This window comes from Coptis chinensis, chromosome 1, assembly GCF_015680905.1.
Source record: "Coptis chinensis isolate HL-2020 chromosome 1, ASM1568090v1, whole genome shotgun sequence".
In the NCBI taxonomy this organism is placed as follows: Eukaryota; Viridiplantae; Streptophyta; class Magnoliopsida; order Ranunculales; family Ranunculaceae; genus Coptis; species Coptis chinensis.
Genome location: NC_141456.1, coordinates 49,175,963 through 49,201,694, shown reverse-complemented (window position 1 = coordinate 49,201,694; position 25,732 = coordinate 49,175,963). Strand labels below are relative to the sequence as shown.

Genomic DNA, 25,732 nt, shown 5'->3' with positions numbered 1-25,732 from the left:
CCATAGAGAAACATGACTCAAAAATCCGAGAAAACATGTAAGAGTGGAAAACGTGAATTATGTTTAAACGTGGACTTAGGATCCGGTACTTACAGCCACACACTCCGTAGGGAGGGCCCGGTTACCTTAATGGTGCACTCACCAATATATGGAAATGAAAGGAAATGCACCAAACACAAAAGTTGAGTCGTTTATAGTCAGATACTCGAAACTTATCTAAACATATGTATGAACATGCAGTTTATCATATATCAACAACCGAAATAGTTGTGGATCATTCCATAAATAAATATCACAGAAAACATATCCAAACACAATCAAGCACCAAGATTTCCTATGACGCAACCTAGTAAAATGAAAGTTTAACTTCGGATAACCCTATTACTTAACCTAGCATGCACTTTTTTTTTTTCATTTTTGAACGAGAGGGTGTCCTAGTGAATAAGTGTGGAAGAGTGAATGGTTGTGGAGAATATGGTGGATATGGGTAAGTTGTAGAAGAAAAGCATGGAAAAAATGAGGATGTGGGTTTAGCACAAAACTCATTCATAGTGTAGGTAGGGACTGTCTCAAGTCTGAAAATGAAGGTGTCACACGCTTTTGTCTTCTGAAGTATTTGTTTACTAGGTGAATTTAAAAAATTATGAAGCTAATGTAAGAAAACAACGGATCGAAAGTGCAAACTCGAGATTCCTTTGAAAGGGTGAAAGGAGGGAGATGAGGTGGATGTTGTGGAAAGTAGTTCTTGATAGGGTGAATTATCACCTGCTCTAAGAAACTCATCGAATTGCTCATCTAGATTGGTCATATCCTCGTTACTATGATAGTCCTATACATCTTTGAGAAAGTTATCTATCTCATCCTCATCCGTAATATGTGTATCGACTAGTGTAGGGATGGAAATGTTGGAGTCTGAACTTCCAAAGGAAAGAAATTTTGGCATATGATTATCCGAGAACGTGTTGTTGAAATAATCTCGAGCAAAGCTCTCGATCATGCTAACCTCTCCATCCATAGACGAATCGGGTAACTGTGTCTTTGTTTTAAAAACATTGACTTCAACAGCAAGATGGCCAAAAGACATGGACATTGAACCATCGCGGCAATTAATGAGCGCATTGGCAGTTGCCAGGAAAGGACGCCCTAAGATGATCGGGACAGAGTCATTAACGACTTCTGTGTCGATGATGACAAAATCAGCCCGGATAGTAAAAATCCCTGATTTTTACCGTAACATTTTCGACGACACCCTTAGGATACTTAATAGACCGATCAGCTAATTGCAACGTCATTTTAGTGGGTTGCATATCGTCTAGACCTATTTGTCTATACAAATAAAACGTGAGTAAGTTAACGCTAGCCCCCAAGTCTAATAACGCGGTCGTCGTATAAGAATCTCCTAAGGTGCATTATGCAAGATGGATCGACTGTGGTCCTTGTACTTAACAATTCCATTATGTTCAGATAAAGTTGGGAATTGTTTTGTTAAAAAGGCGTCTTTTGGTATATTGGTCTTACGCCTAGTAGTACACAATTCCTTAAGAAACTTAGCATGGTGTGGTAGCTTTTTTTATAGCTTCGAGGAAGGGAAGGTTTATAGTTAGATTCTTGAAAACATCTCTAATCTCCTCATAATTTGTATCCCTAGTTAACACGGCTAATTTTTGTGGAAACGGCGGTTTCTGTTTATATTTAGCAATGGTATCACCTGGATGTTTAACCATGGATTTCTGTTTCTTAGGTTATGTTGTTGTAAGCGGGTACCTCTACAAGGTAGGCTCTTCAGTTTCTATTTCGGTATCTAGTAAAATAGCAGGTGTAGGGCGATCGGGTAGGGTAACTATAGGCATAGTTACTTTGTTATCAACCACTCGCCGAAACGGAGAGTGGTGATGGCCTTTAGCTCACCTACATCTTCATATTCATTACTAGTATTATCGGTTACCTTAAAGGCTGTATTTTTGTTGTTTTAGTATTAGGTATATGCGTGACTGAAACACACCTTTGGGTTAGGCTTTATCTTGAGCCAATTGTTGGGTTAAATTATTAACGGATTGTAGAAATTGTTGGTTAGATCGAGCCATGGTTTGGAAAAGTTTTGGCTCACTTGTATGAAGGTGTCAAGACGATCCGGTTGTGTGGGTGTAGTAGTCACGGGTGGTGTGGCTGAAACTATTTCACGGAATTATTTATGGGTGGATTTTGATAGTTATTATTTACCGAACGATACCTCTATTAGCATTATAATTATTATAACTACCTTGACTTTGTGCTTGACCTTGTCGAGGTTGCACTGGTTGGTTGTTATAATTATTGAAATTCCCCGACCTCGCCCTTGTCGTGAGTGGGGCTTGGTTAAAGTGCGCGTGAGGCCTAACATATTGATTATTGTACCCTTGAGGGTGTGACGTGTTGGTTATTTCTCCAACCGAAGTTGGGATTTTGTCTCCAAGGGTGTTAGGTTCACTATTAATAGAACAAGCCCGTTCATAGGCTATAGGACGGTGGGAGTCGGGATGCTCGGGGCTCCAAACGAAACTACATGGATTTGAATTTACATTCATGACGGGATAGGCTTTTGTTGAACGTAAATGGCCTCTACCTTTTTAGTGAGTGATTCGATTAGAGTTTTAAGCTCGAATCGTGGTTTAATTTCAAACAAACCGGTGGCCTTAACTGTATTTGATGAACTAGCGAGCGGTGGATATCATCACTACCCCCAGTTGTTATTTTCGCTTTAGTTTGATCCTCTAAAAATTTATAAGCCTCCGAGGCTCCTTTGCTTAAGAAACTACCCCATTCATTATGTCTAGGACCCTTCTTCTTTATGGTGGTGTAGAAGTCCTTTGAAAAGGCACTAACTAACGTGTCTTTTGCTAAGTTATGATGTGGACACTCTATAAGGAGATCGGTGAAACGATTCCAAGCCTCAAAATGATTCATGAGGATTTTGTCGAAAAGAAATGAATCTTGGAAAGCATCTCATCCATCTTTAGGGGTGGGTAAAAATGTTCCATAAACAACTGAACAAGTTTAGCCCATGAGTCCACATAATTAGGCGTTTGGGCAAAGTTAACCAAGACGCCTTTATCGGCTAAGGTGAAAGGGAATACCCCGAGTTTAATTTGTTCCGCACCAACCGTAGGATGGTGGAATATTGTTAGGACTTGTTCAATCCTACGCGATGTCCGATAAGGTTTTTCATGGTCTAATCCATGAAAAACGGGTAACAAATTAAAATATTTGGGGGATTCGAAATCCCCACCGGTCCGCTAGAACGATGCAAGATTTGGGGCTATCGCTCAAGGCTTTGTAGAAGTCGAGAGAGTCTCTTCTTTTGTCGCATTGTGTGATGTGTGTGAAGTAGTAGCTAGAGGTGTAGTGGGTGGTATACTAGATAGACTTGTTTGTTGACGTTGTTGTGTAATTACGCTCGCGGTTTTGTTCGCCCGGACCTTAATCTCATACAAGGCTAAAACCAAACTTAGCTAAACACATCAACACTCCAAACAATTCGATATACTAGTATAAAACTCTAACAGAGATGCGAGGTGTGGAAGAAAGGAATACCTCGACAAGGCGCCCTTGCTTCGCTTATGAATAGCGTCTTTGTTTACGGGTGTTCAGTCTATATAATAGGTTAGAACAAAAAATTTGAAAAATCAAAGTTCGAATCAAACCGTAGAATTCCGAAAAATTAACAAGGGCTGGGCAAGCCGCATGCAGCGCGTGGCCCGGTAATTTTCAAATTCCAGAGTTTTAGGGCTGGTTCAAGGCTCCACATGGGGCGGTCTTGCTTTCCAGTTATAGGTATAGGTGCGCTTTAGGCTGCCGTGTTTCGTGTAATTTTTGTTATCGGAAATTTTCCAACGATAAATCGGAAACCCACAAAGATGAATCAAACACGGGTGGGTGGGTGAAATGGGACTTTAGAAAAAGTAATTATTCTATGAAAACAATGCTAAAGTGAAACTAAGATGGCAGCCATTTGATAAAGATAAAATTGAATAGTTTACTACTTAAATAAAGAAACTCTATTAAAACTATTCACTAATGGATGATGCCTATATTTAGTAAATTTCAATCTTGATAATATGTTTAGTTTAGATTCATATGGGAATGATTATGAATGATTCAAGGCTAAAACCTCCATTAGAGGGGTTGATGAAGCCTTGATGAAAACTTAGTGGTATAGTGTAGAAGCATTGTAGAGTCTATTCCAATCTAGAATGTGTCGGATTCGCCATGAGAATGGGTGGAATCAAACCTCACATACTAGTTAGTACTTTGGTAGAAATGCCATGAACATTAGGGATTAGAACTCAATTTCTTGCCATAAGAACGTAAGAATCGAGATACAAGAATCTATGCTAGGTTATTAAGTTGATCGAGGTGGATTCAATTCCCTCTAATCCTTTATCTAGATTCAAAACAATCATATTGCCATAGCATTCAGAAGTTAGATTCAACATAATCAATTTCATATAGGTATCGAGTATAACACACCTTCAGAAAGCTCTCATTGACTTTAAAGACCGATTAATTAGATTAGAAAACAATTCCATGCTAGAGCACTAGGGAGTGGAACTAACTTTCTACTCCACTATATCTCATAGGATTGAGAGTAGAGAAATCTTTGATAAGCATATAGGATCATAAGATAGTTTAGTTTACTTACGCTTTGAAGTTGTTTCATCGCTCATTTCGTAGGTAGACTATTCAATTTTATCGCTTTTATCAAATGGCGCCGCTGCCATCTTAGTTGCATTTTTTTAGCATTGTTTTCATAGTAGAATTAGTCATTTTAAGTCCCATTAAACCCACCCACCCTTGTTTGATTCATACCGGGTTATCCGCTTCAGCCATTTTGAAAAATACCGCCATAAAAATTACACCGAAGCGCATCGCTGCCGTAAGGAGCTTACACGGCGCTCTATAGTTCGGGAACACGACTTACAATTCGCCAGACCGGAAATCGATGTTTTAATTAACCGCCTCTATTTTATTGGACCACGAGCATGACCCGCCACACCGAAACCCGCTTAAGTCATCGAACAAGGAGCTGACCAACGCTTCTATCCGAAAGCATCCGCTCTCAAAGAAAATTTTCCGGATTTCTACAGTTTGTTTCAACTTCGATTTTTAAGTTTTTCGAAAGTTGTTCTAACTTATTATTTACACCGAACACGCGTAAACAAGACGTTATTCATAAGCCGGCAAGGACGCTTATCGTATTCCTTTCTTCCATACCTCAGATCTCCGCTAGAGGTTCATACTAATATATCAAGATTGTTTGGATTGTTTTCGTTTAGACTTAGACTTGCATGAAATTAAGGTCCGGGTCGGAGAAAAACACCGAACGAATTAACCGCCAACAAACAAACATATCGAAAGTATACCAATCACTACACCTCTAACTACTATCCCACCAACCATACCCGACATAATGGCTGAAGAAAGAGAGACTCCTCTCTCCGACTTCTACAAAGCTTTGAGCCATGGCCCAAAAATCTTGCATCGCTCTAGCACTCCCTGGGGATTTTCGAATTCCCAAACATATTTAATTTGTTACCCGCTTTCCATGGTTTAGGCCATGAAAAACCTTACCAACACATACGTAGGGATTGAACAAGTCCTTACAACATTCCATCATCCTACTACAAAAAGGAACAAATTAAACCGAGGGTATTTCCCTTCACCTTAGCCGATAAGGCGTTGTCTTGGTTAATCAGCCAAGCCGCTTCTAATTCGTGGACTCGTGGGCTAAACTTGTTCAAATTATTTATGGAACATTTTTACCCCCCCCAAAGACGGATGAGATGCTTTCCAAGATTCATTTTTCCCACGTAATCCTCGATCATTAATCATTTTCTCGAGGCTTGGAATCGCTTTCACCGACCGCTTATAGAGTGTCCACACCATAACCTAGCAAAAGACACGTTAGTTCGCGGTGCCATTTTCAAAGGACTTCAACATCACCATAAAGAAGTCCTGACATAATGAATGGGGTAGTTTCCTAAGTAAAAGAGCCTCGAGGCTTACAAATTTTAGAAGAACAAACTAAACGCAATAACAATTGGGGTAGTGATGATATCCCCCGCCTCGCTAGTTCTTCTTCAACAGCTTAAGGCCGTCGGGTATGTTTGAGATGAAACCCGATCCGTAACTTAAAAATTTAATCAATCTCTAACTAAAAAGGTAGAGACTATTTCTATTCAACAAAAGCCTATCCCCGCCATGAATGTTAACTCCAACCCATGTAATGTCCGTTTGAGTCCCCGAAAGCACCCCGAACTCTATTGTCCCTCGCCTATGAACAACAACAATTAGAGCAAGATAATGTTTACTCCATTAATAACTATCCTATTCCTAATGCCCCATGGAGACAACATCCCAACTTTAGTTGGCGTAAACAATCAACAAGTTTCACCTCCGTGGTCTAATAACCAAAATGTTAGACAAGCAAACAACTATAATCAAGCTCCACCTAGGCAAGGAAGTGGACTAAGTCAGGGAAATTATAATAATTATAACAACCAAGCATAATGCATTCAACAAAAAACTAATGCATAAGGTTTAGCACAAGGTCGTAATAATTATAATAGTTATAATACAAATAGAGGTATCGTTCCAGTTAACAATAGTAACTATCACAACCCACCCATAAATAATCAACGTGAGATAGTTCCAGTCACACCACCTGTGACTACTACACCTACACAACCGGACCGTATCGACGCCTTTATACAGGTTACCCAACAACTTTTCCAATCAATGACTCAATCAAATCAACAGATCTTACAATCCATAAATCAGGGCATACAACAATTAGCCCAAGAGAAAGCCCAACCAAAAGGCGTGTTTCCAGGACAAGCGATACCAAACCCTAAAACAACCAACACAGCCTTTGAGGTAAACGGTAATACTAGTATGGAAACGACAATAGTAGGCGACCTAAATGCCATCACCACTCCTCCGCCTCGGAAGAGTGGTTGATAACAAAGTAACTATGCCTATAGTTATCCCATCAAGATTCCCTACACCGGATATCTAACTAGATACCGAAATAGAAACCAAGAGCCTACCACCGTAGAGGTACCCGCTTAAACCACAACCTAAGAAATGTAAAGCCAAGGTAACACATCAAGTCGAGCCATACGCTTAAATATAGAGCAAAACCACCATTCCCTCGGTTAGCCATGTTAACTGTGGATACAAACTTTGAGGAGATTAGAACGTTTTCAAGAATCTAACGATAAACCTTCCTTTCTCGGCTATTAAAAGCTCCCTAACCACGCTTAAGTTTCTTAAAGAGTTGGCACTACTAGGCGAAGACCAACATACCTAAAGACGCCTTTTAATGAACAATTCCCAACTTTATCCAAAAAATAATGGAATCGTTATACAAGGACCCCGGTCCTCCTATCAGAAATGCACCTTAGAGATTCCTACACGACGATCGCTTTATTAGACTGGGGGCGAAAGTGTTAACTTACTCCCATATTATTTGTATAAAGCAAATAGGTCTACAGGAAATGCAACCTACAAAAATAACGCTGCAATTAGCGACAATGTCAATTAAGTATCCTAAGGGTGTAGTGGAAAACGTGCTTGTTAAGGTTCAGGATTTTTACTATCCTGCTGATTTTGTTATCCTCGATACAGAAGTCGCCAACGACTCTATACCGATCATCTTAGGGTGCCCCTTCTTAGCAACTGCCAACGCACTTATAAATTGTCGCGATGGTAAGATGTCCTTATCTTTTGGCCATCTTACAGTTGAGGTAAATGTTTTTAAAATGATGAAACAATTACCAGATTCGTCTATAGATGGGGAGGTTAGCATGATCGAGAGCTTAGCTCAAGATTATTTTAATAACACGTTTCCTGAAAACAATATGTACAAATTCCTTTCTTTTGGAACTTTAGATTTTGTAAATGACTCCTACTTAGAGGAAGTCAACACCATCCTTGAGTCCACCCCAATTGTAGACACTTCGGTTGCTCCACATATTGAGTATGAAGACTTGCTACCTAAGCAAGTATTCATTATGCAAAATGAGGACCCCGATTTAAACATCTATTGATTTTCCTTCCACCCCTGCTTAAACCCCTTCCCCGTGAGTTAAAATATATTCAACTCGATCCGATGGTAGTCATCCCGTAATTATATCTTCTCTGTTATCTAAGAATGAAGAGACAAGTTTAATCCGGGTGATTAAGGAACATCGGGTCTGCGATTGGTTGGTCCCTAGTCTGACATTAAGGGAATTGACCCTAATATTTGCACTCATCGATCCATTTGAGGATAACGCCAAGACTTCTCGCGAACCTCAGCCGCTTTGAACCCATCCATGAAAGAGGTGGTTAGGGAAGAAGTCTTACGATTATTCGATGCGGTATCATATACCCTATCTTCGATAGCGAATGGGTAAGCCCCATTCATGTAGTTCTTAAGAAATCGAGAGTTACCATGGTAATTAAATGGGAAGGGTGACTATGTTATCACACAAGGCCCTATGAAATGGAGGATCTGTATTGATTACAGACGCTTAAATGCTATGACACCTAAAGGATCACTTTCCTTACCTTTATAGATCAAATGCTCGAACGCTTTAGCTGGTCATGCTTTTATTGTTTTCTCGATGGCTACTCAGGCTATTTTCAGATTATTATTGATATTGATGACCAAGAAAAGACTACCTTCACATGTCCCTTTGGAACGATGCCTATAAACGAATGCCTTTTGGCCTTTGTAATGCTCCCCGAACCTTCCAAATGTGTATGCTTCATATATTTAGTGACATGGTAGAGCGCTTTATGGAAGTTTTCATGGATGATTTTTCTATCTATGGAGACTCCTTCACAGATCGCTTGTCTAACCTGCCTAAGGTTTTGACACGGTGTGAAGAAATGAGCCTCGCTTTTAAACCGGGAAAAGTGTCATTTCATGGTGCAAAAGGGCATAAGATTAGGTCACATTGTATCTAGTGATGGCATCAAGCAGATAAGGCCAAACTAGATAAGATAGCGAATTTACCTAAAACCACGGACCGTCCGTGATATTAGAGCCTTTCTAGGCCATGCAGGTTTTATAGGCGATTTATTAAAGAATTCTCAAAAATAGCTAGGCCTTTAACTAATTTGCTTTTGAAAGATGCAATCTTTGATTTTAATTTTAACCAGAAGCGTGCTTTTGAAACTTTAAAAGCCGCCTAACCTCAAAGACCAATTATACAGCCTCCCGATTAGTCTAAACCTTTCAACTCATGTGTGATGCTAGTGACTATGCAGTTGGTGCATTTTGGGACAAAAACTAGATAATAAGTCCATGTAATTTATTATGCTAGTAAAACATTAAACGATGCTCAACGGAATTATTCAACTACCAAAAAGAATTTTAGCCGCCATTTATGCTTTAGATAAGTTTCATTCCTTATTTAGTTGGTTCTAAAACCTTAGTTTACACTGCACTATGCAGCTTTTTAAGTACCTTCTTGCGAAAAAAGGATGCCGAGCAGAGATTAATCCGATGGATCCTTCTCCCCGCAAGAGTTCACATTAGAAATAAAGGACAAAAGACGGGTCGAAAACGAAGTTGCCGCACCACCTATCTAGACTCACAAACGACGCATCGATCGATTCCGAGTCCATACCGACTCTTTTCCCCCCCGATGAGCATCCTCAGATGCCATTTTTTCAAAGACCATGGTATGCCGACATTGTAAATTATTTAGCGGCTGATGTTATGCCTATAATAATTGGTCAAGAAATGAACGTAAGAAGTTCTTGGCCAGAGTTAAGTTATGCTACCGGGATGAGCCCTATCTTTTAAGTATCAGGCGGATCGATTATTCGCCTTTGTATTCCATGTACTGGGAATACAATGAAGTTCTATCGCTCTTCCATGACAGAGTGTGGTGGCCATTTTAGTGGGATGAAAACAGCCGCCTAAAGTTCTTCAATGTGGATTTTATTGGCCTACCCCTTTTAAGGTTGCCCAAGTGCATTGTGAAGACGGTATTCGCTTGCCAACAACTTGGGCTTAATCACGGTTTAATATGATGCCATTAAATCCAATCTTGATAGTAGAAATTTTGACGCTTGGGGCATTGATTTCATGGGTCCTTTCCCAGCCTTCCCACGGTTTCATTTATATTCTAGTTGCCGTGGACTACGGTCTAAATGGATAGAGGCCCTAGCTTGCCGTGAGAGTAAATGACCATAAGACCGCTTGTATTTTTATTAAAGAATATATTTTCTGTTGGTTTGGCATTCCTAAAGCCATCATTAGTGATGGTGGAAACATTTCGCAAAGAGTTGTTGCATCCCTAGTGAAAAGTATGGAGTTACACACAAAGTAGCAACTCCTTATCATCCACAAACTAGCGGACAAGTAGAAGTTTCTAATAGGGAAATCAAAAAGATTTTCAAAACAACCGTAAACCCCGATAGGAAAGATCGGGTCAAAACGCTCTATCGGATGCCTTATGAAATGATATAGAACTGCTTTCAAAACTCCTATAGGTATGTCTCCCTTTAGACTTGTATTTGGGAAACCATGTCATTTGCCCGCTGAATTAGAGGACCGTGGCTCGTGGGCTATAAAAAGCCTTAACTTCAATATTGATGAGGCAAGTGTCAAACGCTGAAGTTGCAATTGAATGAGCTTGAAGAAACCGTGAGCGATTCGCACGATCTCGCGAAGGATTATAAAGCTAACATGAAACGGTTCATGATAAGCATATCTTGCGTAAAAGAGTTTGTGGTCACCAAAAGGTCTTGCTTTACAACTCCCGCCTACATATTTTCCCAGAAAACTAAAACCCGTTGGTCCGCCCCTTTTCGTTATCAAGTCACTCCCTTACGGGCAATCACCTTGGTAAATCCAAATGAAAACAGCATCTTTCAAGTTAGTGGTCAACGGTTAAAACATTTTCACTTAACTTCTGCCCCCTCGATGTAGAGGAAGTCCTTTTACAGACTCGCCTATGAGGATCGACCTTGTCATTTGGTGTACTTCCTTTCACTCCCATATAGTGGTAAGTGCACCATTCAGGTAACCGGCCCTCCCTATGGAGTGTGTGTCGTAAGTACCGGATCCTAAGTCTACGGATAACATAATTCACGTCTTCCACTTTTGCATGTTTTCCCAATTTTTGAGTCATGTTCCTCTCTGGGGTGAATTATGTATTTATTGTTTTTCGTGTTTCTTATAATAAACTAATAAAATAATAATAATAATAATAATAATAATAATAATAATAATAATAATAATAATAATAATAAAATAAAAATTATAAAATCATATAAATAGCAATCCAACAAGTCTTGGGAATCTGACTTTAAACGACCCACGCTTTAAAGAAATTTTGTTTTTAAAATTTTTTTTGGGGGTGGGCAGTCGATCTTTCCATCGGGATAGCTCGAACTGTTCATTGGTGTTGCTTAGGCCCATTACTTGTAGTTCAATTGGGTTGACGTAATCTAAACCTAGAATTCCTTCGTTCTTACGTCACACACGCACTTCGAGGCGTTCTTCCACCCTCTTATACGTCACCCATGGTTGGAATTGAGTGTTCTATGGATCATTGATTGGAAATTCTCTTCGATCATTTCCATAACTCATTCGGCCAAAATCGGCCAAGAATCTAAACGGCAAATTGAATTTGAAATTGCGCCAAAATTTCGTAAATTTTGAATTCAAATCGGGCTTTGGGCCCAAACCGCGACGCGACGACATCGCGGCGCCTCCTTCCTTCCCAAAAACGCACAGTGTTTCCCTTTTGAATCCCGCCGGTTACCAATTTTAAAGCAAACCTTGAACACCAAAATAAAAATAGAGAGAGAGAAGAAAACCTAACTACACCTACACCAAAAAAATCAAATCCACCTAAAATCTTCTCTAAACCACCACCGCCACCAACCTAACTCCGAAAAACAGCCACCAATTAAAGTCTCCACCACCGCCACCAACGTTGTTTTTAGCTATTTTCTTCAAACTCGCCTCCCCCACAGTCTACAAAACCATTAGTTGTCTAACAAAACTTCAATGGCGCTACGACGTAGAATTTTGCTTTAACACGCCGCTTGTTTACGATTAAGCCAAGGCCATTTGACGACGCTGGAGATGATTAAGAGGCATTGACTGGACTATGGTAATTGAATCGAGGAGTTCTATCACTATGATTTGGTAGAACAGTTTTATAAAAAGCTTAGAATTGGAAGGATAGGATTTTCATAAAGTTAGGAGGAACGAGGAGAGGAAGTAACGGAGAGCTTGTTGGTCAACTATTAGGAATTACGCTTGAAAGCAACCTCCGGTAACGATAATTCAGGAATCCCAAAGATACCGGAGTTCCCGCTTTGATGAAGGATACCGTCCTAGAAGGTGAATACAATCCGACATCTCATCAAGGCCCGCCACCATTCCTCGAGAACCAATCAACCGGGTCAGAGCTGGATTGGTAGGAACGCCCTCTGAAAGACAAAGTCGGGACATCGGCCCGCAATGTCCAGACGTTCTCGGATTTTGCAAACAAATAAGTATAATTTCTGCATCCTTGAATTAATGTTTAATATGATTCGAGGAGTGGGGAAGAGCTTTGGCCTCTTCCCATATTGATCACTAAGATCATGCTCTCCTTAGAGCTGTCGCAAGATCTGCTCCTATTAAGATCAAATTGCATTCTAATGCAAGTATCTATATGGATTGCATCCAAGAGACTTGGCCGCTTGTCCAGAAAAAATGGTTGAGTCGAGGAGGATGAAAGGGAAGATATGACATGTCCGGATGAAGATGCATTAGATAATTGTAATTTAATTTGGAACGATGTTGTTGCAAAACCGCCTTGCATGTGCTTTATGGTATTTGTGGAAATATCCGAGATAGACAGATTGTAGTTCAAAAGAAGCAAGGGAACCTTCAGAGGAGATTTGAAATGCTCAAGGGGTTCCGGACGATATCTTGCCTAACATGGAGACTATCCACCAAGATCAACAAACCCAAAGATGCGATTTCGGATCGAGATGGAAGCCCAAAGGTTTGTTCCGAATAGAGATGCTACGACGATGCCAACCCGTGGAGGACTCGTTCAACCGAGTCCGATTGTGCATGATGAGCCGCCGCCAAAGCGACAGATGGTTCAAGCCAATCTCCATCCAGTGGCCCATCATCATCACGTTAACTAGGTGTTCACCATCACCAGGTTCGGTTTGTTATTTCATGATTGTTTTATTAGTTGAATTTTAATTCAAGAGTTACATTTAAATAGTAATGTGCTTATTTAAGGTTGTTTGGATTTAAATTTTATTTTTAATACAATTGGTTATTTTCGAAAGTAACGCTTTGTTTTATCATAAATCCCACTTTCCGAATTTGTTTAGGGGTAGAAATATTTATACCAAGCATAAGTCGCTATATGATCATTTGTCAGTAAAGTTGTATGGAGGAAAGGTTGATAACCGGCCGATATCGCATATCTATGATTTTTGTGGTGGTCATAAAATCTAGGAGAGTTTAGAAGTTACTATTCTAAATCAAGTATGAAAGATACCAGAATTTATAGAAAATCATGGAAATGGTTTGTTTCGCTTTGGTTTGGAATTTTTCTATTTCCGGAAATTGCCTTCAAACAATTTGGGAACTTCCCGATTTGTTTTGGTAGCTCAGAACCTATTTAAACTCCTTTCTTTCTACACTAACAAACCACACTACATCCCGCCATCATCCCGCACCTTCCACTCCAAGTTTTTCTTTCTTTTTGCTCTAAACTCCGGTTTCAAAGATTTCAGAGCGCTGCCGCCTTTACATTTTCGGAAAAATTTAGTCGAGCGCCGATCCCTACCAAAACACAGAAAAGCATTAACATTGTGAGCACTTAATTATCGCCTATTTGAGCGCCTACTGCCCTCTTTTAACGCGGAAAATTCCAATTTTCAGACGGTCATTCTAGGATTTTTGTGGAGCCATTCAGGTGATACCATTGCTAAATACAAACAGAAACCACCATTTCCACAAAAATTAGCCGTGTTAACTAGGGATACAAATTATGAGGAGATTAGGGATGTTTTCAAGAATCTAACTATAAACCTTCCCTTCCTCAAGCTAAAAAAAAAGCTACCACACCATGCTAAGTTTCTTAAGGAATTGTGTACTACTAGGCGAAGACCAATATACCAAAAGACGCTTTTTAAAATGTAACAATTCCCAACTCTATCTGAACATAATGGAATTGTTAAGTACAAGGACCCCGGGTCGCCCCACCGTGATAATGCACCTTAGAGATTCTTATAATTACACCGCAAGTATTAGACTTGGAGGGCTAGCTGCTAACTTACTCCCGTTTTATTTGTATAGACAAATAGGTCTAGACGAGATGCAACCCACTAAAATGACGTTGCAATTAGCTGATCGGTCTATTAAGTATCCTAAGGGTGTCGTCGAAAATGTTCTTGTAAAAATTCAGGATTTTAACTATCTGGCTGATTTTGTCATCCTCGATACAGAAGTCGTTAACGACTCTGTCCCGATCATCTTAGGGCATCCTTTAATGGCAACTACCAATGCGCTCATTAATTGCCGCGATGGTTCAATGTCCATGTCTTTTGGCCATCTTGCTGTTGAAGTCAATGTTTTTAAAACAAAGACACAGTTATCCGATTGCCTATGGATGGAGAGGTTAGCATGATCGAGAGCTTTGCTCGAGATTATTTCAACAACACGTTCCCGGATAATCATATGCCCAAATTTCTTTCCTTTGGAAGTTCAGACTCCAACATTTCCATCCCTACACTAGTCGATACACATATTACGGAAGAGGATGAGATAGATGACTTTCTCAAAGATGTAGAGGACTATCATAGTAACGAGGATATGACCAATCTAGATGAGCAATTCGATGAGTTTCTTAGAGCAGGTGATAATTCACCCTATCAAGAACTACTTTCCACAACATCCACCTCATCTCCCCTCCTTCCACCATTTCAAAGGAATCTCGAGTTTGCACTCGATCCTGTTGTTTCTTTCAGGCTTCATAATTTTTAAATTCACCTAGTAAACAAATACTCGTAAGACAAAAGCTGCAGACACCTTCATTTTTAGACTTGAGACAAATTCCTACCTACACTATGAATGAGTTTTGTGCTAAACCCACATCATCATTTTTTCCATGCTTTCCTTCTACAACTTACCCATATCCACCATATTCTCCACAACCATTCACTCTTCCACACTTACTCACTAGGACACCCTCTCGTTCAAAAATGAAAAAAAAGGTGCAGGCTAGGTTAAGTAATAGGGTTATCCGACTTCGCTTTCATTTCACTAGGTTGAGTCATAGGAAATCTTGGTGCTTAATTGTGTTTGGATATGTTTTATGTGATATTTATTTATGGAATGATCCACAACTATTTCGGTTGTTGATATATGGTAAACTGCATGTGCATACATACGTTTAGATAAAGTCTAGAGTATCTGACTATAAATGACTCAACTTTTGTGTTTGGTGCGTTTCCTTTCATTTCCATATATTGGTGAGTGCACCATTAAGGTAACCGGGCCCTCCCTACGGAGTGTGTGGCTGTAAGTACCGGATCCTAAGTCCACGCTTTAAACATAATTCACGTTTTTCCACTCTTGCATGTTTTCTCGGATTTTTTGAGTCATGTTTCTATGGGGTGAATTATGTCCTTCTTGTTTATTTTTTTTAAATTAAAATAAATATATATATATATATATATATATATATATATTAAAGAATAAACATAGTAATATAGGAAGTCTCGAATCTGACTTTAAAAGACCCATCTGCTAAAAACAAATTTTCTAAGCCCGTTGTAAAAAAATTTGTTTGGGGGGGGGTGTTCGTTTCCGCCCTAGAATGTTTATGTCCCATTACATTTGCTTAGGCCGTTTAATTGTATTACGATTCGGGTTGACATAATCCATGATTTTAGAGTCCAATTGTTCGTGATAACGTGACGCCATGCACGCACTTCGGGCGTTTTCCACTATCTTATATGTCATCCACGGCCGGAATAGAGTGTTTTATGGATCATTGGATTGGAAATTCTCTCCTGATCATTTCCATAACTCATTTGAAAAAATCGGACGGGTAACTAAGCCGGCAATTTTGATTTGAAGTTTCGCAAAAAATCGAAAAAATCACAAATTTCGATTTGGGCTTGGGCCCAACCCGCTTCAAATCGACAAGACTCCGCTCTTTACCTTCACCAACAATCGCGATCATCTTCAAAATCCGCCATTAACGCCCAAAAGCTTCAAACAAACAAAAAAAAATAAAAAATAAAAAGAAAACCTAAATTAACCCACGCCCCCAATCAATACCCAACCCAAATCGACTCCAAACGCTTCTACCACCACCTCCACCAAATTAAATAAGCAAAAACCACCGGAAATTCCAAATTTTGGTGCTGCCGCGCCACCACTCCACCACCACCACTGTTACTTCAGTCGGGAATTGAATCTAGATAAAGGATTAGAGGGGAATTGAATCCACCTCGAATCCAACTTAATAGCCTAGCATAGATTCTTGTATCTCGATTCTTACGTTCTTACGGCAAGAAATTCGAAGTTCTAATCCCTAGTGTTCATGGCATTTCTACCGAGTACTAACTAGCATGTGAGGTCGCTCTACCCATTCTCATGGCTTAATCACAACCTTCTAGATTGGAATAGACTCTACAATGCTTCTACACTATACCACTAAGTTTTAATCAAGGCTTCATCAACCCCTCTAATGGAGGTTTTAGCCTTGAATCATTCCAAGAATCATTCCCATATGAATCTAAACTAAACATATTATCAAGATTCAAATTTACTAATCTAATTAAACAATGATTAAATTCTAATTAACAACTAAGAAATGGTAACCAACAATAATTAAAACTAGATCTAATAGATTGAAATAACACATTCAAATTGATAAAATAACTATTTTATTTATCTAATCAATCAAGAACAATGATTCAAAGACTTAATCTAAAACAAGAATTGAAAATGGGACTAAACTTAATTTTATTAATTAAACTAGATCTAGAATTATCTATATTGTTTTAGGTCTAACTAGCTACCATTAACAAAGAGCTAAGCTTTTGTTTTTATATGTCCAGATCCATGAGTTTCGAATAAGTTCTTAGTCGTAGTAGACTATTCAATTTTATCGCTTATCAAATGGCGCCGCTGCCATCTTAGTTTCACTTTCGTATTGTTTTCATAGTGTTAGTACTTTTCTTAAAGTCCCATTTCACCCACCCACCTGTGTTTGATTCATACTGTGGTTATCCGATTCAACGTTGGAAAGTTCCGACAAAATAACACCGAAGCGCATCACCGCTTCTAGCAGAGCACTGGCGCTCTATACTGGAGCAAGAAGAGCACGACCCCCCTGATGTGGGAGCGACCACTCTTTAAACTCTGGAATACCAAGTTACACGGGATACCTTCCTCTATGCGAAAGTAACCCGCGCCCTTAGCAAATTTTTCCAGATTTACGCTTTGATTCAACTTTGATTTTTCATATTTTTAGTGTTCTAACTTGTTATACACAATCTAACACGCAGTAAACAAGATGCTATTCATAAGTGAAGCAAAGACGCTAATCAGGTATTCCTTTCTTCCACACCTCGTGATCTCCCCGTTAGAGGTTTATACTAGTATATCGTAATTGTTTGGAGTGTTGATGTGTTTAGCTAAGTTTGGTTTTAGCCTTGTATGAGATTAAGGTCCGCGTAACAAAAACACGTAACGTAATTACACAACAACATCAACAAACAAGTCTATCTAGTATACCACCCACTACACCTCTAGCTACTATTTCACACATATCACCTGACACAATGCCCGACGAAGAAGAGACTCCTCTCTCTGACTTCTACAAAGCCTTAAGCGATAGCCCCAAATCTTGCATCGTTCTAGCAGACCCAGTGGAGGATTTCCGAATCCCCCCAAATATTTTTAATTTGTTACCCGTTTTTCATGGATTAGACCACGAAAAACCTTATCAGCACATGCGTAGGATTGAACAAGTCCTAACAACATTCCACCATCCTACGGTTGGTGCGGAACAAATTAAACTCAGGGTATTCCCTTTCACCTTAGCCGATATAAGGCGGCATCGTGGTTAATCGCCCAAACGCTTCTAATTTCAGTGGACTCGTGGGCTAAACTTGTTCGGGCTTGTTTATGGAACATTTTACCCACCCCTAAAGACGGATGAGATGCTTTCCAAGATTCATTTCTTTTCGACAAAATCCTCATGAATCATTTTCAGAGGCTTGGAATCGCTTTCACCGATCTCCTTATAGAGTGTCCACATCATAACTTAGCTTAAAGACACGTTAGTTCGCGGCCTTTTTCAAAGGACTTCTACACCACCATAAAGAAGTCCTAGACATAATGAATGGGGTAGTTTCTTAGCAAAGGAGCCTCTGAGGCTTATAAATTTTAGAGGATCAAACTATGCTAAATAACAACTGGGGGGTAGTGATGATATCCACCGCCCGCTTAGTTCATCAAATACAGTTAAGGCCGCGGTATGTTTGAAATTAAACACGATTCCGAGCTTAAAACTCTAATCGAATCACTCACTAAAAAGGTAGAGGCCATTTATGTACAACAAAATCCTATCCCCGTCATGAATGTAAATTCAAATCTATGTAGTTTCTATTGAGCCCCGAAAGCATCCCGACTTAATCGTCTCTATAGCCTATGAACAGTCTTGTTCTGTTAATAGTGAACCTAACGCCCCTTGGAGACAAAATCCCAACTTCGGTTGGAGAAATAACCAACACGTCACACCTCAAGGGTACAATAATCAATATGTTAGGCCTACGCATAGCTTTAACCAAGCCCCACTACGACAAGGACAGGGTCAGTGGAATTTCAATAATTATAACAACCAAGTGCAACCTCGACAAGGTCAAGCACAAAGTCAAGGTAATTATAATAATTATAATGCTAATAGAGGTATCGTTCAGGTAAATAATAACTATCAAAATCCACCCATAAATAATTCACGGAAATAGTTCCAAATACACCACCCGCGGACTACTACACCCACACAACCGATCATCTTGACACTTTCATACAAGGAGCCAAAACTTCTCCAAACCATGACTCAATCTAACCAACAGCTTCTACAATCCATTAATAATTTAACACAACAGTTGGCTCAAGATAAAGCCCAACCCAAAGGTGTGTTTCCAGGTCACGCAATACCTAATACTAAAACAACAAATACAGCCTTTGAGGTAACCGATAATACTAGTAATGAATATGAAAATGTAGGTGAGCTTAAAGGCCATCACCACTCCGCTCGCAAAGTGGTTGATAACAAAGTAACTATGCCTATAGTTACCCTACCATCGCCCTACACCGCTATTTTACTAGATAATCGAAATAGAAACTCAAGAGCCTACCACCGAGAGAGGTACCGCCATAAACACAACCTAAGAAACAGAAAGCCACGGTTAAACATCCAGGTGATACCATTGCTAAATACAAACAGAAACCACCGTTTTCTACAAAAATTAGCCGTGGTTAACTAGGGATACAAATTATGAGGAGATTAGGGATGTTTTCAAGAATCTAACTATAAACCTTTCCTTCCTCAAGCTATAAAAAGCTACCACACCATGCTAAGTTTCTTAAGGAATTTGTACTACTAGGCGAAGACCAATATACCAAAAAGACTTTTTAATGTAACAATTCCCAACTCTATCCAACATAATGGAATTGTTTAAGTACAAGGACCCCGGTCGCCCCACCGCATAATGCCCTTTTTAGGAGATTCTTATACGAGGACCGCTATTAGTTATTGGGGCTAGTGTTAACTTACTCCCGCTTTTATTTGTATAGACAAATAGGTCTAGACGAGATGCAACCCATTAAAATGACATTGCAATTAGCTGATCGGTCTATTAAGTATCCTAAGGGTGTCGCCGAAAATGTTCCGTAAAAATTCAGGATTTTTACTATCCCGCTGATTTTGTCATCCTCGATACAAAAGTCGCTTAACCACTCGTCCCGATCATCTTAGGGGGCCCTTTTCTCGCAACCGCCAACGCGCCATTAATTGCCGCTGATGGTTCAATGTCCATGTCTTTTGGCCATCTTGCTGTTGAAGTCAATGTTTTTAAAACAAAGACACGCTTTACCCGATTCGCCTATGGATGGAGAGGTTAGCATGATCGAGCTTTGCTCGAGATTATTTCAACAACACGCTCCCGGATAATCATATGCCCAAATTTCTTTCCTTTGGAAGTTCAGACTCCAACATTTCCATCCCTACACTAGTCGATACACATATTACGGATGAGGATGAGATATATGACTTTCTCAAAGATGTAGAGGACTATCATAGTAACGAGGATATGACCAATCTAGATGAGCAATTCAATGAGTTTCTTAGAGCAGGTGATAATTCACCCTATCAAGAACTACTTTCCACAACATCCACCGTGATCTCCCCTCCTTCCACCCTTTCAAAGGAATCTCGAAGTTTGCACTCGATCCCTGTTGTTTCTTCCGTGGTTTTCATAATTTTTAAATTCACCTAGTAAACAAATACTCGTAAGACAAAAGCGTGTGACACCTTCATTTTCAGACTTGAGACAGTCCCTACCTACACTATGAATGAGTTTTGTGCTAAACCCACATCATCATTTTTCCATGCTTTCCTTCTACAACTTACCCATATCCACCATATTCTCCACAACCATTCACTCTTCCACACTTATTCACTAGGACACCCTCTCGCTCAAAAAAAAAAAAAAAAGGTGCAGGCTAGGTTAAGTATTAGGGTTATCCTAACTTCACTTTCATTTCACTAGGTTGAGTCATAGGAAATCTTGGTGCTTAATTGTGTTTGGATATGTTTTCTGTGATATTTATTTATGGAATGATCCACAACTATTTCGGTTGTTGATATATGGTAAACTGCATGTTCATACATACGTTTAGATAAAGTCTCGAAAGTATCCGACTATAAATGACTCAACTTTTGTGTTTGGTGCATTTCCTTTTATTTCCATATATTGGTGAGTGCACCATTAAGATAACCGGGCCCTCCCTACGGAGTGTGAGGCTGTAAGTACTGGATCCTAAGTCCACATTTAAACATAATTCACGTTTTCCACTCTTGCATGTTTTCTCGGATTTTTGAGTCATGTTTCTCTATGGGGTGAATTATGTCCTTCTTGTTTATTATTATTTTTTTAAATTAAAAATAAATAAATATATATATATATATTAAAGAATAAACATAGTAATATAGAAAGTCTCGGGAATCTGACTTTAAAAGACCCACTGCGAAAAACAAATTTTCTAAGCTCCGTTGTAAAAAATTTGTTTGGGGGTGGGGTGTTCGTGTTTCCGTCCTAGAATGTTTATGTCCCATTATAGTTGCTTAGGCCGTTTAATTGTATTACGATTCGGGTTGACATAATCCATGATTTTAGAGTCCAATTGTTCGCATAACGTACGTCATGCACGCACTTCAAGGCATTTTCCACTATCTTATATGTCATTCACGGTCGGAATAGAGTGTTTTATGGATCATTGGATTGGAAATTCTCTCCTGATCATTTCCATAACTCATTCAAAAAATCGGACCAATGAACGGCGCAATTTTGATTTGAAGTTTCGCGAAAAATCGAAAAGAAATCACAAATTTCGATTTGGGCTTGGGCCCAAACCCGCCCACCGACAAGCAAGCATCTCAAGCCCTTACCTTCACCAATCGCGATCATCTTCAAAATCCGCCATTAACGCTTCAAAAGCTTCAAACAATCAAAAAATAAATAAATAAATAAAAAGAAAACCTAAATTAACCCACGCCCCCAATCAATACCCAACCCAAATCGACTCCAAACGCGCCCTACCACCACCTCCACCTAATTAAATAAGCAAAAACCACCGGAAATTCCAAATTTTGTGCCGCTACCACCACCACTCCACCACCACCCATCGCATTTCAGTCGGTCGATTTAAATCCCACCACCACATCCCATTTAAACCCCCACTACATTCCAAACTTCCAATGGCTCAACAACGCCGAATTTTACCAGAGCAAGCTTTTACGGCGACCACTTCGCTACCGCTTAACGGTGATTTAAAATGATCACCGAGATCGAATAGCTTGTGGTAATTTCGACCGAAGCCTATTACCACGAGGACTTAGTCGACGGTTCTACAATAATGATGGAGTTGGAAGGGACTAGGATTTTGTTGTGGTGGCTAAGAGGAGGAAGGAAGTGACGATCGGTTGTTATCGAGATTCTAGGCATCCCGCCTAGAATCCATCTCGATGTCACCCCGCAGGAGTCCCAACATAATGGGGTAGAGCCATTGATGAACGAGACAGTTATTATTGGGGGACTACAATGCGAGATCGCGATTGCAGGTTCGACAGCTTCCTTTAGGACCAACCAAAGCTGGCCGCAGCTCGATTGGATCGGGTCCGGAACGCCCGGGAAGGAGAAGGTCACGACATCGGCCCGAATCGCCTCCACATCTTATGGATACTCCAGGAGCGGAAGTATGAGTTCTGCATCTTGGAGTTTTTACTTAGCATGATTAGGGGAGTAGGGAAGTCTATTGCACCTCTCCCTGTGTTGATAACAAAGATCATGCTGAAGTTGAGAGCAGCTCAGCGATCGATAGGACGACATCACCCCTACACCGTGAACCCTCGTGATCTATAAGGAGTGTGTCCAACGGGTTTGGAGGTTGGCTGAGGATAGAGAAGAAGAAGAAGAGGCTGGTGGAGAGGAGAATGCCGAGGAGGCTGGGGGAAATCAGAATGCCTCGGAGGATGAGGAGGATTTGACGTGTTTTGATGCGGATGCCTTGGAGAGGTGCTGGTCAGATGCAGAACGCATGGCTGTGATTCATCGTGGTATGCTCGCTCAACACTATCTCGCGAAGTCCTCCGAACTCGACAGCAACGATGCATCATAACTTCGAGGTCCGTACCCAGAGAGAGGACGAGAGGTGGGAACAGATGAGGGCCGAGCTAGAAGCTCAGCGCCAGTTCCGGAAAGAGATGCTTACACGATTCCCACCTCACGGGGACTCTCCTTCTGAGGACACACCATCGAGGCACGAGCGTCGTCGTCGAAGGACGAATGGTGCTGGCCCATCAAGAGCTCAGGAGCAGTCTCCGGACCATGTGCCCTCCGCTACCAGTTCCGGAGTAGTTAGGGATAGCATCGGTTGATGTTTTTATATTTAATTGTAGTTTCATTATTGTTATTTATTTTAATGTAAGTTTTATGTCTGTAATTTGAATTTTTTGTAGTGAAATGTACTTCGAATGAAATTTTTAATATAATGGGTTATTTTCATTATGCGTGGTTGTTTAATATTGATCCCACCTTCCCAACTTGTTTGGGGGTGGTTTTACCTATTCCAGCATGATTTTTATATAACCCTCGTGTTAGAATTTATTGCGAAGTCAAGGTGAAAATATGGCCGTTTAGGCATATATATGAATAAGTATCATGGTAGGATGAAATCTCGATTAAATAGGTACACTCTATCATAAAATCAACCTTAAAGATACTAGGTTTGAATTAGAATCAAGAAAATGAGTTGTTTCCGTTTTGGGTTTGGAAATTTTAGAATTTTCAAAACTACCGTGAAATACTTTTTGGCAACTTCCCGATCCGTTTAAGCAACTTAAAACCTATATAAACTTCATACATTCTACACTCACAACTCACACTACACCTAAACTCCATCACTCACCTTTCACTCCCACGATTCCCACGCGGTCGCTCATTTTCCGAAGTTTTATCAACTCCTCGAGCTTACAGGCCTCAGATATATTTTTTTCACATTTTTTGTCGAGCGCGACTCGCTTCAAGTTGAGCGCCAACCGCCAAACACCGGAAATTCAAATACTCAAAGAGCGACTCGCTACCGACTTCGCGTGGACCAGAAAATTTCCTGTTTTCTACGGGTAGTATCCGGATCATTCGCAGCTATTCCAGAGCGTAAGTTTGAGATGACATCTCCAACATTGATACCGGAACAGTCTTCCGAAGATTTGTTCCAAAGCACTACTTATGTTGCTTGGTTTCGCGAGGCGATCACATACGCTATGGGAGCCGCTTTATGGTAAGACTGATGCACTTTATTCTCCAACACTAGCATCTTATTTTTACGATAACCGCATTTTCTTTGAAGACCAGATGGAGAACAAGTGTTCTCCATCAACATTGATAATGAACCATGGAAATTACCGTGTTCTTGCCAAGATTTGTTCTTGGACTTGCTATGCCCGCTGAAATACAAGACCCATGGTGCTATTGGGTAGATAATATGTATGTCTACACTTTACGAAGTTCTTGCATGAGTCGCACGGCGCAGGCATTTTCCGTGATCGAGGACCAAGGGACTATAACGCCGCTTTTAGTAGCCTGTCCATGAACATAGGAACTGTTATGTTTTGGATCATGCTAAACATTTAGGGGAATGGCGTTTTTCTTCCGCGGAATGAAGCCACTTGCGCCGCTTTTCCTTGCTTTAGCCAATGGACGATGTGTCATAACCTTCCCGAACCTTGATGTCTAGTTTAGCTCGATCCCATAGCATGAGGCATAAGTTCCTTCTTATGCCCGCTCTAGTTTCCCCGTATCATGCTATGTTTCTTTCCTATTTTTTGTACACGCTTTCACGGATTTGATTACGGTCGATTACCTGCATTTTAACCCACCAATAGTATTATTCGATCCTTCCGGTAATGACTTGGCAAGGGTGGTGGATACAACCTCATCAGGTTGCACCCTACACCCCATCGCACCAAGTGGCTCTTAATAGGTTAGCAATAATAGATGACAAATGGCGGAAGCCCGCAAATTATCATGGCATGGCAGATCTAAAGGAACCTCACTTCTTTATGGAAGAAGAGGATGACTAAGATGATGAGTAATGCGGAGATAAGGTAAGTTTTCATTCTAGTTAGTGTCCTTATGTCCCAAGCAATTTCATTCTTGTTAACCCCATAATGGGTAGAACTCTCAGATAGAGTCATAGGCCAGCTTTTATTTCCTATATTAGTACGCTCTAACTTTGTTTTGCAGATATTCCTGAATTTCACGCTGCTTCAATGGTATTTTTCCTACCCTCTTTATTTAAATGCTTTGAGGATAACGATGCTTCTTGTTTGGGGGGCATAGAAACACGGTAATTAAGGCATCCGTTAGGATATAGATAGAGTTAATATGCATTTGTTTTCTAGTTAAAATTTTAAAAATTCAAAAATATAAATAAATAAGTTCATGCTATACACTTAGGAATAGTGGTATTGTTTTCCTTCTCTATGCTCTTAATAATCTAGAAATCTCAATGTATTTTTTGCATCGTAATAATTTTTAGAAACATAGGTTAATATGTAGGTAATAATCTTTGCATCTATTTATAAATATATTACATGAGTATCGATGATTGTTAGCAGTAAGTTTTTGAAATCTAGGCTAGAGTACTTATTATACAAATCCTGGAGAATATAGCCTAAAGCCTTATATGAGCGAAACATTTGAGAAATGACACAACGGAGAAGTAAAATCCGGATAGAGATATCACACGCCTACTTGCTTGATCACTGAACCATATCCTAAGCAAGAATTTAGGCCCTCTTGGGATCGATATAGCCAGAAATTCAAACCTATGAATTATTTTCCGCTAGTCTCCCCCTCGAGCCTTTTT

The 25,732-nt window shown here is 40.0% G+C and overlaps 1 pseudogene; it reads left to right on the top strand.

Annotated features, from left to right (window-relative positions):
• Positions 1 to 2,878: 2,878 nt before the first annotated feature.
• LOC147524379 (small nucleolar RNA R71) lies at positions 2,879 to 2,971 on the top strand (annotated as a pseudogene).
• The last annotated feature ends 22,761 nt before the right edge of the window (positions 2,972 to 25,732 follow it).